Source organism: Typopeltis vanoorti, chromosome 7, assembly GCF_054136105.1.
Source record: "Typopeltis vanoorti isolate ZY-2024b chromosome 7, IOZ_Tvanoo_1.0, whole genome shotgun sequence".
Taxonomy (NCBI): Eukaryota; Metazoa; Arthropoda; class Arachnida; order Uropygi; family Thelyphonidae; genus Typopeltis; species Typopeltis vanoorti.
The window spans coordinates 57,842,304-57,860,344 of NC_143555.1; the positions used below are offsets into that span (position 1 = coordinate 57,842,304).

An 18,041-nucleotide genomic window follows, 5' to 3' on the forward strand; every position below is an offset into this window, starting at 1 on the left:
ACAGTCCAAAACTGGCCCTGAGCCTTTATCATCTTTGATTCCTTTTATAGTACTCTTTCCTCCATTTCTAATTTTCTTCACTAGTCTCTAGAAATGTTGCCACTTTCCTGATATTTATTTTCTATATTCAAACCAAAATCTTCCCATAACTTTTGTTTAGCTACTTTTACACACAGCTTAGCTTACATTTTTCTCTGTATTCTTTTAGGGCATCTGCTGACTTATTTGCTAGGAACTTTTGGTATGCTTTCTTCTTTTCAAGGACTGCTTCTTTAATTTTTTTTGTCCATCATGGTGTTAGTTTTCTATCCTTGCAGACAACTTCACCACATACCTTCCTAGCTGAATCAATGTCTTCTTCAGAGTTTGCCACTGAGACTCCAAGGTTTGGTTCTTGTTTTTGAACTGTGTTTTTTCACTATCAATAATGACGTAGTCAATGAGGCTTTTCTCGTTTCTTCTCTACATGCGAACTTGTGAAAACACCTTAATGCTGAAAAATGGTTTTAGTAATGACTAGTCCTTGTCTTGAGCAGAAGTCCAGTAAATACCTACTATTATTGTTAGCTTTGTTCTTATCTCCAAATTTTCCAAAAATGTTCCTATATGCCTCGTGGGATTTATTTCCTACTCTGCTGTTCATATCTTCAACAAAGATCCCTTTTTCGATTTTCTTTATGTCAGCTGCCTATTCTAATCACTCAAAAAATTCCTCCCCTTCTTCCTTGGAAGAATCTTCTATGGGACAATAAGAACAATAAGTTTCATTTACCATGTCCCCATTTTGAAGTCTGTCCACATAACTCTACTTAAAACTCCCTTCTGTCAAGAAGTTTATCTTCATGTTTGGTGTTGAATGCTATCGCTTCTCCTTCCTTTCCCTGATCACTGTTGCTTGAAAATAACATCCTATACTTATTATTTTTAGGTTATGGTTCCCTTGTATAAGACCTTGTTCAGACATCATATGGACTACTATGCACAGAACTGGTCTCCTGGTTTTCAAGAAGATAAGGACATCTTAGAAAGAGCCAGAGAATATTCAAAGTTGGTGTAAGGTCTATGGAATGTGAGATATGAAGACAGACAGACTGAGAAAATGCAACTTGCAGAGCCTTGTGAATAGAAGGAGAGGTGATATGATTGAGACATATAAGTTGGTGAGGGGGTTGTCATCAGATTAATATGGAGGAGATTTTTTCATAGAGTAGAGGAAGAAAATGTAGAACGAGAGGTCATTGCTGGAAGGAGGGTATAACAGAGTGAGAAGAAGGTTTTCTTTGCATGGAGAGTGGGATGGTGAATGGAATGCACTGCCTGAGTGTGTGGTGAGAGTAGAAACTGTGAATGGGTTTAAGTACAGTTTGATATCTTTCTGTGTGAGTGTGGATCTCCCACAATATATCTTTAGACTTCTTGAAGGTCTTATGTTAATAATAATAACCGGAAATTAAAGATTGTAATAAAGTATTTGCTTATTTTATCCTTTGTAATAAGCCATTAAACCTTCAAAGTAATATAGCAATCCCTCGATTAATGCACCCCCGATCAGTGCGAAATTTTTTTTTCTATACCCAAATTCGATTAGTGCACATATCTTAAAAATAAATGTCACAGATTTTAAAAATTTTCTATCTATACATTTTTTATGGCTAACTATTTTAAAAAATCACTCACCAGGATGAAATAATTTAGCTACTGATTTAAAACATTTTAAAAAGTTATTTTTTTAATGGAATACTACATTATTTCTAATCTACACTATGTTCCAAATTTAATGCTTAATTAATGTTATATAGCATTTTGATGATCATATCTCATGCCTCCATTGCAATTGTTTTCCTTAGTTTTTTTTATTTTAAAGTATTTTCCCAATCTTTCATCATGAGTAAAAGAATTAGTGAGCAAAAATGTGGAAGTGTGAAAATGATTCAAAAAGTAATCTCATTGGAAGAAAAAATTGAAATAATAAAGAAAATGAACAAGGCGAGTCCAGAGCAAAGATAAGAAAAGAACACAAAAATGGGTGAATCAACTATAAGAGCAATTTTAAGCAAAACTGCTGAATACATAGAGAAAGGTAAGATTGCTTCGAGTTCATCATGCATGCACCCGAAATCAAAGTATTATAATCATTGAATTAGAGAGACGTCTTTCTACATGGATCGAAGACTGTAATCAAAAATGGATCCACTGACCTTATTAAATCAAAATGTCTCTATGCATCCTTGAAAGAAAGGGCTATCAATGATGGAAAAGAAGAATTTCATGCTAGTGCTGGGTGGTTTGAACGTTTCATAAAGAGAAATAGCCTACATAGTGTTCTAATCATAGGCGAAGCTGCAAGTGCAGATAAGGAAGTGGCTGCAAATTATCCAGAGATTTTGAAGAAAATTGTGGACGAAGTGGGCTATTTTGACCAATAAATATTTAAAGTCACTGAAACTGGCCTTTTTGGAAGCGAACACCTTCCAAGACTTTTCAAACCAAATCAGAGAAATCTCAGCCTGGTTATAAAGTTGCAAAGTCAAAAAATTACTGTGAGCAATATGCGAGCCGCTTGGAAGCACATTCTTCCACATTGTACAAATAATTTTAGAGGCTTTTCAAATGAATCTAAGTCAATTAAACCTCATTCTGAGAAATTGAATGATTCCGACCTGCTAAATTTAGATGCACAGCAGGAAGATACCAAAGAATATGAAGAAAATTTAATCAGAAAATTTAACCGACAAACCCAAAGAGATTTCACAGAAACAAATTGAAATATTTTTCGTGCAGCCGAAGTTCTTAAGTAGCAATGATTAGAGGCTAACCCTGATGAGAGAAGAAGTAAAATTTGCAGACGTAGAGACAATACAGCCATACTGTCAGTTGTATGAAAAAAAGAAACAGAATGCCCGCCAAAACTACGTTAGCTGAATTCTTTGATAAGAAGCAGAATAATAAATTTATATTCTGAATATGTTTTATTGTCTTTCAGCTTCATGGTTTTCCTTTAACTAGGCCCTGAGACATACCCTAATCATCATCATCATCAAATTCCTGCCATGTACCCACAAGGGGTGTACAGGATATGATAGTACTACATGAAAAAATTATATCATTACTAACTTCCTATCTACAATTTTCCTCCAAATCGGTCTGTTACTTGTAAAGACTCCAACATTACCCGATCTTATATTTCTATCATCTAAGGCACTTTGTACCATATCAATCCACCTATATCTTGGTCTTCCTCTGGGTCGCTTTCCTGACAACCTGGCAGACAACACTTGTTTTGCTAATCTTTCCTCGCCCATTCTGTTTAGGTGACCATACCACCTGAAATTAGCTCTGCTAACGCATTCCTGGATGCTGACAATGTCAAGTTCTTTCCTAATATCCTCGTTTTTAATATAATATTGCCATTGATGCCATCTGTTCATGCCTATAATCTTTCTCAGGACTATCATATCTGCTGTCTCTAGTCTTTGGTCAAGTGTTTTACTTCTGACCCAGTTCTCAGATCTATAAGTTAAAACTGGTTCGAACACTGTCTTGTATACAGCTAATTTAGTGTTCCGACTAATTTCTCTCTTATTCCATATGAATTTATTCAATTGACTTCCCACCATACCAACTTTGCTGATTCTGTTGTCTATTTCTATATTTAATTTACCATCTTCAGTAAAAATCATGCCTAAGTAGCTGAAATGTTTTACTTGTTCCACAGGTTCTCCATTCACAACACAGTTGACATTTTCAATGATTCTGACTATTTTAATTGTCTTTGTCTTTTTATTGTTGACCTTCATACCATATCTATTACAACAGCTATTCAATTTAGTCAGAGAATCTTGCAGACTTGTAGCGGATTTATTTAGAAGTATAACATCATCCGCATAAAGCAAAGAACTGACATTAACATCTCCTCCAATTTTGATATCATGTTTAATACCACTTTCCTTCATAATGTGATCCATATAGATAATGAATAACAGAGAGGATAATGTACATCCTTGTCTCACACCAGCTTTAACATTAAACCATCTTCCTGTACTTCCTTCAATTCTAACTGCTGACTTACAACTCAAATAAAGACTAAGTATTGCTTGATATAATGCCCCATTGACACCATATAACTGCAGCGTATTGAATAGCTTCTCTCTTGGCACCTTATCGTATGCCTTTTCCAAATCAACAAAGCTTAAATACAGATCTTTGTTATATTCCCATGCTTTCTCGACTATTTGTCGTAAAGTGAAGATCTGATCCTGACAGCCTCTGTTTGGCCTAAATCCAGCTTGTACTTCACCAAGCTTTTCTTCCACAATTCTTCTCAACCGTTTCTCAAGTATACTTGCATAGATCTTGCCAGGAACACTCAGTAGTGAAATACCTCTGTAATTCTCACATTCAGTTTCATTTCCCTTTTTATATATGGGTACTATGAGAGCTCTACTCCAATCATCAGGAATTTGTCCCTCTGTCCAGGCTTTCTGAACTATGCAGTGCAGCCAGTGTAAGACTCTTATACCACCATACTTAAGCACTTCTGGTCAAATATTATCTACTACTGCTGCCTTTCCACATTTCAAGCCTTTGATAGCTTTTTCTACTTCAAGTATGGATATGTATTCCTGACTGTATGCCTGATCAGTGTTTTTTACCACTGTGCTGTCATCACTGCTTGTTTCATTTAGCAGTTTTTCAAAGTAATTACTCCATACTTCAAGGATATCTTTTTCTCCAGTTTTCATGTCACCTTTATAATCTCTAACTCCTTTTACAGCACTCTTTCCCCCATTCCTAAGCTTCTTCAACAACCTCCAGAATATTTTGCCACCTTCTTGATATTTATTTTCTATATTCTTGCCAAAGTCCTCCCATGACTTTTGTTTAGCTAGTTTTACACAGTGTTTAGCTTTCTTACATTTGTCTCTGTATTCTCTAAGAGCACAAGCTGACTTATTTGACAGGAACTTTTGATATGCTTTCTTCTTTTCCTTCACTGCCTGTTTAACTTCCTGTGTCCACCAGGGAGTTCTGATTTTTTTATCCTTGCAGACAACCTCACCACATGCCTCTCTGGCAGAATCAATTAATGTTTTCTTCAGAGTTTGCCACAGAATCTCCAAGGTTTGATTCCTGTTCTCAAACTCTTTCATTTTTTCTTCTTTTTTTTCTTCAATATACCCTAATTCGTTTATAAAAAAATTAAGTGTTAAAAAAAGAAATTTGAAGAACAAATTATACTTTTTCGAATATCGGTTATTATATTCGATTAGTGTGTTTTTGATTAATGCGCCTGTTTTAAAGAACGCATTAGGAGCATTAATCGAGGGATTGCTGTACATATAACCAACTAATAATTATTCACGTGTCTGTTATACATATTAGACTGTATATACTTTAAGCTGATGAATAGCATAATATACTGAAAAAATGTGTCCCCGCCCCAACTAATAAAGAAAAAAATATTTGCAGATTTAGTTGCCTGAGTTTGTTGGGGATATGAAACTAATGAAATTGAAGATTCGGAAGCAAGTGATTAAAATGGTAACTGGTTTGTGGAGTGTTCCTGTGATAACATTCACAGGCAGAAAATATGGAATGTGACAGAAACATAAGTTATTACAGTACTTCATAGAGTAGATGCCGAAGAAAGTTTTCAATTCATGACTGAACCAGAGAAACCCTTGGAAATCATGTAGCAAGGGTATAAGAACTATATATATATATATATATATATTTTTTTTTTTTAAATTTTATATATAAATATTTTATTATTTATTTATTATTTTATTTTATATATACAGTCATACCCCATAGTTACGTGGTAGGTGGAACCAACAAAAAGCACATAAGTCAAATTCGCGTAACTCGGGGTATAATTTTGCATGTAATTTCTATATACAAACAAGAATAATATTAGTTAATTGGGACCAAAGGTTTACAAAAATACCTATATTTTTTAAGAAACATAATCATAATTGTAGTTTTTCATACATAAAAAAAAAGAAAGTTATTTCGATGTCAATGGTTTCATAAAATCTAATAGATTCGTCTGACGGCATAATGCCTTTTTCTTGTCACGCAAAATTTCTTCATAGCAAGCTAATGATTTTTTTATTCCTTACCTTGTGGCTACAATGCTTTCCCCGTTAGAATCTATGTCCTCCAAAATCTGTAAGCCTTTCTTTTATGATTGTTCTTACTATGGATTCCTGTAGATTGAACTTCTTTACTAGCTCACAAATTTTCATTCCGCCTTTAAAATCCTTAATAATGTTGAGTTTTGTTTCCAAAGTCAATGTGTTTCTTTTCTTGCTAGCTGTAGAAGAATCGGACTTGCTTCCTTTGGATGACATTATTATTTTTTATGCGATAAAATTTTTATCAAGAACATAACATTAAACAATCGCAAGATTTGTAGACTATAAAAATCGTGTATGAACGGAGACCATGCGAAACACGCCAGTGCTTGTTCACAGCATGTGCGACACTGGTGAATGCGACTGGCGCCGAAAGATACGGCTGGTGGTGAGGCGTGAAGCAGGGCGAGAATACGTACATATAAAAAATTGCGTAACTCCGGATTTGCGTAAGTTGGGGTATGACTGTATTTATTTTTATATTTATTTTTTTTTATGAGAATGGTAAATTAGTGGAATGGATTGTAGAGACAGTTATGAGTGACGGTTTGGAATGACTTGAAAGAGAAGTATGATAGGTATTGTCAATAATGAATAACGTGAGGCTCTCATGAGTCTTCATACTTAATAGAGATGTGTAATCATAATAAAGTTATGTATAATTGTTAAAAAAACTAGTTCCAAACAGTACTGTTGCAAAAAAATCTTGAATAACAGAAGTCAAATATGGTTTCTATGGATATTCTGATAACATTTGTGGTGCGACTTCCTTCCTCCATATTACAGTAATCTTCTTCTTCTTTCTCATTCATCAGATAACAAGTTGAGTCTCTTACAAACAAATCTTTGCCATCTGGTTCTATCTCTGGCCATTTCTGTCAACTCTCTGAAGCTAATAATTGTGACCTGTTCTTCAAGGACTGTAGCCAAATTCTTTTTGGCCTGACTCTTGATTGTGTTCCTCCAATGATTCCATTCAAGACTACATCTGGTAATCTTTAAAAAGACACTCTCTGAAGGTGCCAGAACCATCTTAATTACTGTTTAAGAATTATAGCTATGATATCTTCTGTACAGTTTAATTTGTGTTTAACTTGCTCAATTGTTTTGCGTTCTGACCAGTGAGTATTATTTATTTTTCTTAAGCTTTTCATTTCAAATGCTCTGATTTGAAATGGAATTTCATTCCAAAAGTTTTGCACTCTTCCTTTAAAATTTTTATTGTTTTTTTCAACTGTGCTTTAGATTCTGCAAGATTAATAATATCATCTGAATATTTAACGTAGTTGATATTTGTGACATTTATTTGAAGACTTGGTTCTTCAGCTATGGATTTGCATATTTCTTCGAGATGGATAGATAGTATTAATAGATAGACAGATAGATAGTAATCATAATGATGCAAATGATTCTACTGGTAATGAGAGCATCAATACTTGCGAAACAGAATTTTCTTATCTAAATGTGGAATGAGATATAAGTTAGAGCAGAAACATTAGCTATGGTGATAAATGGATAGTTGCTGGATGTGATGACAAAGTGTCTGCTTCAACCTTCAATTATTCAGTTTATAGATTATCCATTTTTTTCTTTAACATCTAAAAACTTTTTCTCCTCCTCCTCCTAAAGGAGGGGGGGAGGGATTTCCAATGTTGCACATTTTTAAAATACTGTATTTTTGGATGTTTAACTAAATGAGTACCTCAGGATGACTTTTTGTAAACAATAATAATGACGATGGTTAGCACTTGAAATACTAGTGTTTTGAAGAAGATATTTTTCTGTGTATATAATTACTCTTAATCCTCAACTATCAAAGAGTGAAAAAGTACAGTTACCAATCCACTTGAAATTGCTAAATCCACTAAACTTTCCCTACAGTCCTTGAGATATGTTCTCTGCTCAAGTTGTAGAAGAGATCATCCATTGTTTTTCAGTTATCCGTGCATTTCCCCTCCACCAGTTAGTCTGGATAATTCAGAGTACACTGTATCAGATCTGTAAGTTGTTTAGTAGCATGTGATGCACAATATACAGCTTCTCCATGTCAACTATCAATCCCACTTTCTTGTAGCATGGCTAGTTTACATAAAGGGACTTGTGAAGTCAGTGAGCATTCTTTCTATCTCAAAAGAATATCTTCACAGTTAGAGGAAATACCTGTTTTAGTTTCATTAAGTGGTAAATGACCTTAATCATCCAGCAAATCACCACACTGCTTACTGGAGCATGAAGCGGTCAACGAAGAGTAAGGGTTCTGGCTTCCCCCCCTTTTCCATGCAATGGGAGTGAAACTTTTCAAGGGCATGCCAAATATACTTAGAGAAGACTTACACCTCCTATTTTTGAGGGTGCCATAGTAAAAACAATTTCCCGAGCCTACTGCCAGATAGTAGGCTCGGGAAAGTACATAGCCAACTGAGATGGTAATGAGTTCAGTAAGCTTCTGCTGGTGCATAATGCCACATACTCTGCAGATGTTCGAAGTTTTTTCGCTTGGTTAGACTATAAATTACATATTTAGTTTAATCCTTTATCCAAGTGTAAGCAAACAAAGTTTGTGCTTGAAGTATCTTCAGGACTGGGGCAACTCGTGGCAAAGGTGGACTGACTTCACATCACTTGCCTTAGTATCCCATAATGCAAAGCACATCTCCTTGCAGACATGTATAATGCTATGCATTATAGGAAGGTTCACTGCCCAGACCGGTTTCGACCTTTATTGAGATCTCTTCAGTGGGAGCCAGACCCAGAGGTGATACCAAGGTTGAAGCAATGCAAAGTCATATTTCCATATATGAGTTGCCAAAAGGAATCACACCTTATTATTAAATTACTCTGAATTAGAGAAAGATGTTGGAAGTTTTTTCACTTGGTTAAACTATAAATTATATATTTAGTTTAATCTGAAGATCATGCCTGCAGGTGGTATATTGAAGGCACTGTCAAAAAACAAAACAGATGCTTTCTGTATTGGTGACTGTATTTCGTATTGGTCTAAGGATCTAATTTCTCTTATTGCCTGATCCTGTTTTACTCTATTATTCACAAATCAAACTATGAAAAACATAAACAATCATATTACTACTGCAATCAATAAAACCTCCCTCATAAACCAACCCCAACAAAAATTATAAAACAAACAAAATATTATCATGTTTAGACCTCCATGGAGTCAGACTAACCATGGGGAGTCTCTCTATCACACAGCTCATCATACCATGCCTTAAATACAATCATATTCTCTGCAGTCACCACACTCTTAGGCAATGTATTCCAATCATTCACAACTACCCATGCAAAAAATCTGCTTCTCATTCCTTTGTTTAAACCCTTCTTATACAGCTTCCAGCGATGAAATCTTGTTCCCCCCCCCCCCCATACACACACACCATAATGTTTTTCTCTTCAACATTAATCTGATTAAAAAAAAAAAAAAAAACTTAACTTATGCCTCTATCATAACCCCCTCCCTCCATCCTATCTACAAGATTCTGCAAATTGCATTTACTCAACCTTTCTTCATACTCAACATTCCAGAGATTAACAACCAATTAGTCAATTTACCTCTGGACCCTTTCCAATATCCTAACCAAAATATAAAAAATCCTATTAAAATAAAATAAAATTTAAAAAATCATTTTCACATTCACTTCATCTGCATAGAGAATGACAAATTTAGAGAGTGTCAAATTGAAAACCAAAGAACATCATCTGGTTTTCAACCTCCATCTGGCTCTCTTCTTGGTAAGACCACTGTATAAAATTAAAGAAGGGGAAAGCACTGATATGAAACTATTTGAATAATGTAAACCACCCTTAGTATCAAAGGTATCAAGGTAACAATCAGCAAATAAAATTCCTAAATAGTTAATTTAATAAAGTGTATGCGTGCACAATAAGAAAATAAAAAATTTGGAATTAATAGGAGATTGATACAACAAATATTCCTATTGGGGGGGGGGATAATCAAAGGCCATCAGATCTGTTTAAATTTAAACAATGTAACATGGCTTCACAGCTCCCTTTATACAAACATTCCATAAGGAACTGGTTTTGATCTAAAGGACTACGCTTAATAGAGATGTCATTTTCAGCTTAGCTATACTGTTCAGATTTGTAATATTATAAGATGTTCTTCATGATGGATAGTAATAGATCTACCCAAGTATAACAAGCCACAGGAGCAACAGATTTAGAAAACAGTTGGAAAGTTAATTAGTAGCTTGTCTTTCAGTTAAGAAAGGGAGGCTGAAATCTTCCTGACAGGATGAAAGACAAATACAACAAGAATATGATTTCATGGCATATTTAATTTAAAGTATAACCAAGTGACAAAAACTTTATAGAGAAAATACAATGCTGAGAGGCCTCAGAACTTCAGCAATATGTTTAAATATTTCTCCAACATTATGAAGAGAAATCCAAGATACTTCTTCCTGAGAAATCTCTGATTCCTATTCTTAAACAAATTACTCAGCCCATAATCTTGTGCAAGTTTCTTTCTCAAAGAACAGATTCTCCCCACCACTTCCAAGATTGCATTAAGTACAACCTCCAAAAACTTTTCTAACCTTCATGAAGGCTTCATTCCCTACTCATCTAATATTTGCCCACTTTCCAAGCAATGGTTATGTGTATTCAAGACAATCTAAAAAAAAAAAAAAATTCAACATACTGTAGGTGGCTTGCAACAAGAATATCAGCTTCATATGTAGCCTGCATCAAGAACACATAAAAATGCAAAATAGCTATCATTAAATCCAAATTTGTCTTTGAAAGGGACATCAAGAGAAAACTTGCCTCCTACCCAAATGGCAGTTGTGTATTTTGGTCCCTTGCAAAGGCCATCAGGAGCAACTTGCTTTCATTGCCTGTGCTTCCATGTTCATATCTGGATGGTACCACTGTTACAGTATTTGAATATAAAGCTGACCTCCTGGCATCATTCTTTACTATGTTAAAAACACTAAACACAGCATGCTGCCAAAAAAGACATCAAAAGAATCTTGAAAAACCTAGATACCAAAAAGGCTTGTCACTGTCACCACAATCCTCTCAAAAATAATCAGTAAGGTTACCGACAATTAACTTTGTTACCTGGAGGCTCATGTGTATGGATTCTGCAACTCTAGATTTATAAGAGATCTCTTATCCTACAACACTCACCAAACAAATGTCATGAAAAGGTTTAAAGAAATTGGGTAGCCAGCTTTTGCTCTAGTCATTCAATGACTTTCATGGAGGATGGATAACACTTCAAATAAATGAATAATGCAATAAATCTTCCTCAAAGAACAAAACTAAGTACAATATACGAAAAGAACTTTTACGTCTACTTTACTGACATCACTTACATTCATCCATCCGGACTACACCTGCTACTCTTGATAGAAACCCAAATTGCAGCTTCATCAACCACAGTTCCCTTTCAATGTCTAAATTATATACTTCCTAATTCCTTTTGCCCAAGTGTGGCATCTGTGCCTTAGTGAGATCCCAAACTGCTTGCAAGAGAATGCTTAAATTAGAATCTCCTACTTTTGACCTCCTCTGGCTCAAGGTTTGGTTTCCTTTTCAGTAACATTCATCTGCTGTATTTATCATGTTCCAGATTGTGAAAAACCATTCTAATCTCTTCACCTTTTTATCCATGAAGCTTGATATTTTGTAAAGCCAGCTAGTAAAGTCACCTCCTTAGGTAACTTTAATGTCCACAACTATAATTGGCTCTCCCTTTTTCTAGTACCACTGACCAAGATGAATAAGATGCAGTTTTTGTTATAGGTAATGATCTTATACAAATCGTACATCTACCTGCCAGAATTCATAACCTACTCCACTTTCCCAATATCTTTGATCTTTTTTTAACCAGTGCTCCTTTCAGACAGACTGCAGAGATCACCTCTCCCCTCAGTACCACAGATCAAATTATTGTGCTAGTATCCTCTCACATACACAGAATGCTCTCTCATAGGAACACTCCCAATCTTATGTCCTTTGGAACTACAAAAGTACCAAGTGGAATGACCTCCAGAACCTCCACTCTTCCCTTGTATGTCAGGCTATTGCTTCCACTCTTCTGATCAAAACACCTGTTCTGAGCAAATCACAAAAAACTATCCCCACCAGCCTGATGGCCCTTCATTCTCTATTCTACCCAAAATTGTCACCCATTTCCAAGCCTCTAGTTGACAGAAAGTGTACCAAGTGGATGAAGGAAAAACAATTCAGCTTACACAGGTGGGCTGTAACAAGAACACCAGCTTCATAATTGGCCTATGCTGAAGCATGCCATAAATGCAAAACAGCTATCAGCAAATCCAAATCTGACTTTATAAAAGGGGCCAACAGCAGAAAAACTGCCTCATATCCAAATGGAAGATGTGCCTTCTGGTTTCATGCAAAAACCACTGAATACAATTTCTACTTACCTGCAGTTCCACTTTTCTCTCTCATCCAGATGGTATACCACTGTTACATAACCTAAAAATAAATCTGACCTCTTCTTCCAATTCCTGCACTGATGACCAAGGCAAATCACTTCCTATCATACTAAGAATTGCACATCATGTCTCCTGTAAGTTTTAATCAAAAAGACATCAGAAGAATACTACACCACTTAGTGCTAAAAAGTCTCCTGGTCCCGATGGCATCTCTCCACCTGTACTCAAACATTCTCCAATTGCAGTACACAAGGTAAGACAATAACAAACATCCATGCCTGCATTGGGATTCAAACCCACGACCTGTTGGTTGGAGAGCAGGTACACTAACCATTAGGCTGGCCAAGAGATTGTAGTAGTCAAGATTATCCTTCTGAGATAATTGCTTGTAAATGGTCAGTGGTTTAAGGAATATTGACACAAGGAGAGCAAAGGTCATACTGTGCCAAACCACAGCTTCTAAATGACTCATCAGCTTTGTTCCCCACATGTTTCAGGTGATGCAGGTGAATGACTCAGGTTATACAGCATATTACCTGCTAAGGAGGAACAGTATCTAACCAGCTTCACTTGCAAGTACTTGTCATCCTTCATGCTGAGCAGAAATCAGAAAAGTGTAAAGATTTTTCAGTGCCCTATTTTTGGATAGTTTTGATTTATGATTCCCATATCAATGGATATGGGAATCAAAAAATTTGAAGATGTTGTACCATACAAAGCTGGTGAGCACATCCTAGATGCAACTGAAGAAAATCTACTAACATCATTTTCTACAGCCAAAGAAGCGAGTTCCAAATCATATCAATACCTTCCTTAACCTTCTCCAGGCATTACAGTTTTGCTGTCAACAGCTGGTAAGAAATAGGTATTAAGACAATTCAGAACTGCTTTTCTCACTGCAGTTTACAGCATTCAGGCTTAGAGATTCCTGAAACAGCCAAAAGTGAAGAAGCCATTTCAGAAGGGCAAAAAGTTGGGGACTATGAAGAATTTAAAGGTATCAACAATAATGTTGAATGTTACAATGAAAGTGTGAGGAAATAGTTGAAAACATTCTATTCAAGCATCAAGACGAGGAATTAAAAAACAAAGAAAGTGATGATGATGACACATGTGCATTTGAACAAGTGATCACACAGGATGCCAGGAAATTTACTTATCAGTTATGACAATACTTCATGCAGGAAGGCAATGACGGCAGTCCACTGTTTGCACTGATTTTTTTGCAGTCAATTAAAAGAATGTGGCAGGGCACATTGGAAAAATTCTTTCAGCAATAAGTATTAAAAGCTAACCGCTGAAAAATAGGTATATGCACATTTGTTATATAAATTGCATTTTTCAATATCAAATAGGTTTTCATGTGTAGCTCAGTGGATGTGGCATTTGCACACCGCGGTGCTTGACCGCACGAAGGAAGACTTTCTTTCGAATCTAGTCGTTGACTAGAGGAAATTTTTCTAAGCCTTTTTTCGACCGGTTCCTGAGTTAGTCGATCTCTGGCACGAGCAAGTGGGTTTTTTCCTCCTGGAAACTCGGGTTTTTTCCTCCTGTAAACTCAAGAAAGTCGACCTTAGAACCCACATTATTTCAGACATTAAATATATACTGTTTTAGGATTAGAGACCACGAGATGGCGGCACTTGTTGAGCCGTCTCCCTTTACTGCGCGCCACTTAATTAGTGATAGCCTAGGGCCAGCTATCTCTCACTGGGTACCAGTGGAGACTGAACTGCTCACTCAGTCTCCAAAAAGTTGGGTAGGGCTAAACGGCCTCACCTACTCCCTATACAGAAATAAAAAGGCGTTAGCTAATTTTTTTTTTTTTTTCATGTGTTGTGTTTTGTTTCAATAGGATTACATTGAAGGACAACAAGTCATTATCTCTGTGTTGATATTGATGAGGAAATTTTAAATATGCACATTTCAGTATTATAATTAATTTGAATAAGTGATTTATTGTTCAGTGTAATGTTAGTTTTTTTTTTTTTTTTTTTTTTTTGTTAACTATTAACATGAAAATTTACATAACTGGAGCAGCCACTTAAATGGGCCAAAATAATCTAGCCCTGTTGTGTCCCAATTAACTGGAATTTACTGTGTACTAAACTCATTTCTTTTCTTCCACTTTTATTCCATCTACTTCAGCTATTTGGAACAGCGTTCCTAAAACAGCAACAATCTGCAGCTCTTCAATAAACTTCTATTTTTCAAAGCTTTACCTATTATCTACAACACAACACTTATGTGCTATAGGTTCTTCTACCGCTTCTGTATGGGATAGATATTATTATTATTTAGGCCTCCAAGGAGTCAAAAGACTCATTGCAGGAGGTCCTTCCTAGGAAACACAAAGTCTATCGACTCATCGTGAGCGATCCCTCCTATGAAAAACAAAGTCTATCATACCACTTCTTAAACTCATTGACCATTCTCACTCTCACCACTCTATCAGGCTATGCATTCCATGGTTCAACCACCCTCCATGCCAAGACACCACTCCTCGCCCTCTTGCTCACAGTTTCCTTTCATAACTTCCAGGGATGGCCCCTTGTCATCACTCCTTCCCGCTGTTCAACAAGTGAAAGAACTCCCCAGTGTCAACCCTGTAACCGCCTCTCAACAGTTTAAAAGTCTTAATCATATCACCTCTCCTACTTCTATCCATCAAACTCTGCAGTCCACATTCCCTCAGCCGATCCTCATAACTAACATTGTACAGTCCTGAAACCATCTTTGTTATCTGCCTTTGTACCCTTTCCACCATTAATTTATCCCCTTCAAATCCTGGGGATCAAATCTGAGAACAATAGTCTAAGTGTGGTCTGATCAGGGTCTTATACAACGGAATGATAACTCTTTATCTCTGCAGGTTAGCATCCTTCTCATTATTGAAACAATCCTCTGTGTTACCTTCACCACCTGTGCAATATGTCCCCTGAATTTCAAGTTTCTATCAATCATCAACCCCAGATCTTGTCTCCCCTACTTCCTCCAGTATAGCTCCTCCAATAGAGTATGTAGCGTTCCATTGATGTGCCCCAAACCTCAAGACCTTTTTGCTGCATTAAACAGACACTCCCATTCATTTGTCCATCTGTCCAGCTTATTCAAATCCACTTGCAGGGCTACCACATCTGCACTATTACTAATAACCCTTCACAGCTTCACATCATCTGCAAACAACTGAACATAAAAAAATAAAAATAAATAAATAAATAATTATATATATAACTGATAGATGGACAATATACATCATTTCTAAAATATAAGCATAAAATATATGGTTGAGAGAGCAAAACATGTCAATTCAGATATGTGATGCTTTGATTCCTTTATAATATAATGAACATCTTATAGAATTTCTGATATTAATCTATAAAATATAAAGCATGACATATTAAATTAATTTGAAATAACCTAAACTTCAACTATATCTTGCTTTGTATATATTTTTATATCTTCAACTATGTTTCCACTATATAATGTAGAAAACTAGTGTTCTTTGTTTAAGAACTTCATAATTATGTTGCATATTAAATCAGTTAAAAGGATAAGATAACTTGTCAATTACACAATTCTTTCCAGGAAAGAATGATCTGGACATGAACTTATAACATTATTTCAATGAAAGATGTATGCAATTTTCATAAAAATATATTGGCAAACAGAAAAATAAAGAATTTCCTGTTTTTTTTTTGTTTCAGCTAAAAAGAACAAGGTGTAAATAAAAAAAATATGATATAAGTGTAATTTCCAATAAAATAAGCATTATGAAATTATTTTATTTATTTATTTATTCAACAACATAATGACACCAAATATACCTGATATAAGCAAAACTTTAGTTTCCATAAATTAAAGATTGCTTTAGTAAAATGTGATGTGGCTTTTGTGCATACTGACTTCACTGACATGAATGGTCAAGTTAGCTTTTAATGGCTACAGACCAGAGATGCTTGCTCTCACATTCAATAATTGCTGGTATTGGCTTTTGTGGTGTGTTTTATTTGCTATGGCGGGTGCATCTTTGTATACTGCCTCTAATTTTGAAGGGTCATAGGCAGGAGGAGTTTGCTTTCACGTATGTGTTTTCTGGTATTGGTTTTTCTACATATCTGTGAACAATTTGGTATCTTTTAATCTCTGCTTATTGGTCTTGAAATAGGCTAATAAGCTACAAAAAGAGTGGCTTGCAGCCTTATTAAACTAAACAATTTAAAGTTAGTGAAGTCAATATGCACATATGTGCATCATATTTCACAAAACACTCCTCTGGTCTCAGGATATGAAAACTAAGATTTCATTTAAATCATAGATGCCAGTGTCATTATACAGCTGAATAAGTTTAAAAATATCATTTCAAAACGATTATTTTACAGGAAATGGCACGCATTATTTACACTTTGTTCTCTTAAAGAAAAGCAAACAAACGAATAAAAAAAAAATCGTGATTTTTTTTTTTTTTAATTTTTGAGGAAACTAGGCTCGATAACACACACACAGATATATATATATAAGCAAAGCACTGCAAATTACGGTTGAGTTATGAGCAACAAGTGCGTAACTTCGCCATAAATCTCACTCTCTATATAACTGATGATCGCTGCATTATAACATAGTATAATGCAATGAAAACAGTGAAACCACTGAGAAACCGAATTTCATATTTTATGTAATTCAGTGATGTCATACCTTTAATTAATTCTTTTTAGAAAATGGACAGAGTAAGTAAATCAAAATTTAATCAGTTATTATTAGCATTAGTCAAGTAAAAAAAAAAATCCCATATGATGTAAAGGACAGGTCCATTTAACACACTGGTCCTTACTATGCTTATATGAAGTAAACATCTTATATGTCGCTGCTCGTGTATTTACTTTCCAAGAGGTGCTACCGAAACATTCAGTACTGCAATGACAGTCACAGTTCGTTTTTAATAAAAATTTTAAAATAACACTCATGCATATGTAATATATATATGCACGAAACTTATTTACCCAACAAAACTATTTTCTGGAAAATTCTTGCCAAAATTACTCACTCAACACTACTGTGGAAGAACAGAAAGTTAAACATGCCCTCTACGAATAAAAACTAGAAGACAAGAAATAATTTTACTAATATAACAACAGTACTAAATGAAATAGAATAATATTAATATACTAAAATAATACTTTGATTTAAAAAAATAATAAATAAATAATAATATTAAATAAATAAAGGTATGGTTCTACATGTGATTATCACATGTAGAAGCATACCTGGGTCATACCACACGTAAGTTGCAGACCACTGTCGTATAACGAATTCCGTGGTATAGAATCCTCCCCCCCCCCCACTTATCTTTTCTTTTTCTTCTTCCTAACATGGAATTTAGGCTAAGTGGCCTTTTCCGGCCTCATGCCATCTCTTTCTTGGTCTTCCGATTCTTCTTTTTCCACTTATTTTGTATCTG

The 18,041-nt window shown here is 35.2% G+C and overlaps 1 protein-coding gene across 4 annotated transcripts in view; it reads right to left on the reverse strand.

Moving 5' to 3' along the window:
• LOC150104697 (CCR4-NOT transcription complex subunit 7-like) overlaps positions 1 to 17,652 on the reverse strand; it is a 161,762-nt gene extending 144,110 nt beyond the window's left edge. For 2 of the 4 annotated variants that reach the window (XM_090395280.1, XM_090395282.1), the window contains exon 1: positions 17,415 to 17,637. The gene's annotated coding sequence lies outside the window, so the exon portion shown is untranslated. Of the gene's footprint in view, positions 1 to 17,278; positions 17,298 to 17,414 lie in introns of those variants that run through there. The other 2 variants (XM_090395281.1, XM_090395283.1) reach the window with 2 other exon arrangements.
• Between the last annotated feature and the right edge of the window lie 389 nt (positions 17,653 to 18,041).